The following is a 1,370-nucleotide window of genomic DNA, read 5'->3' as shown; positions in this document are numbered from 1 at the left end:
TTATATATCATATTAATTTCTTCTTAATTACATTGGCTTTTTTTGTATGTGCTCCATAGAGACAGAGAGAGAAAGAGAGGAAAAATGAGAAGTCAATCTTTGGGGGTGATGGCTACAATGCAGTCTTTTCTCTGCCATTCTCTTCTTGAGATTTTGGGCATCTACACATATGCACCTAGCACGATTTTCAAGCCAAAGGGTCTGGGACTCCTACCTGAGTTGGCTATGTATCCTTTTTTTTTTCATTAAAATAATTCCTAAACCACTCTATGTGCTCGACCTTCTGTTTAACACTTAGATATGGCTTTTTGGAAAGGCCACAAGCCACCAGCTCCATGAAGTGACAAATTGGTCCTTGTTTTGGAAAATCCTCTAGGTATTTATAAAAATATACATGTTCATGAAATTCTGAATGATCATCATCAAAACCTGCTTCATTGGTAATTGGGAACTCCCCCAGCTTCCCTTCTTTTGTCCACTGGGTCATCTCTTCGAACCTATTTTGAATAAGCTGTTCACTGACTCTGGCAACTTGCTTAACAAATTCTACATCCCAAAGCGAAGGTGATGTCTCTGGTTCAGGTGCTTCTTCAGTTATTGTCTTAGCATCAAAAATATTAAATCTCTTCCCCTTGAATATATTTCTCCTAAGACATTTTCTAAGATCAGCTGTCCTCTCCTGGCCAAGGTCACTGTCCAATCCTTCATCAAACTGAATCTGATGCTCTGGTCTTGTACTAACTCTAGCTGTAACAGATCTGGCAACTTTCATATCCGATGTTATGTTCCTGACACTAATTTTAGATCTCTTTCCATCTACTTATGTGCTCACGTCTTTCTCATGCTGCCAGAGTTGCCTGAGCAGTTCTGATTTGGTCCTCTGCTTGTTGAAAGGAAGGGATTCTGCAACAACAGATGGAGCCTCCACCAACTCAGGACTGAGCTTCTCCTTTCTCTTCTTGGTTGTATCTTCTGTAGTTTTCTTAAGTCTGCCAATTGTAACCTCCAAATTTGCAAGTGGTCTTCTATTAGGTGGCTTTGTTGTTTGTACATTTACAGTACTTAATTCAAATTTCATGCTCCTAATAATAAAAAATTTTTTTTTTTTTTTTTTTGTATTTTCTTTGACATTGTCTTGGCTCACTGATTTTGGAAATCTCATCTGTTGAAACAGACTGCTCATCTTTCTTGCTATAGATGACACTGTTGGTACCAAAATGCCTTTGGATATTATTTTTTGTTCTTACTGTTCTTTGCGGAGCAGCCAGTAGCACTACTGTAACCACCATTGCCTCCAGGCTCCCAGAAGACAAAGGATGGTGGAAAAGTGGGCAAAGAGGTAGGAAAGTGGGCAAAGAGGTAGGTCACAT

The 1,370-nt window shown here is 39.2% G+C and overlaps 1 pseudogene; it reads right to left on the bottom strand.

Annotated features, from left to right (window-relative positions):
* Positions 1-223: 223 nt before the first annotated feature.
* On the bottom strand, positions 224-1,370 carry LOC102487014 (28S ribosomal protein S31, mitochondrial pseudogene; annotated as a pseudogene).

This window comes from Tupaia chinensis, unplaced genomic scaffold (genome assembly GCF_000334495.1).
Source record: "Tupaia chinensis unplaced genomic scaffold, TupChi_1.0 Scaffold145576_1, whole genome shotgun sequence".
In the NCBI taxonomy this organism is placed as follows: domain Eukaryota; kingdom Metazoa; phylum Chordata; class Mammalia; order Scandentia; family Tupaiidae; genus Tupaia; species Tupaia belangeri.
The sequence above is the reverse complement of the archived record's forward strand: the minus strand, read 5'-3'. Positions and strand labels throughout refer to the sequence as shown.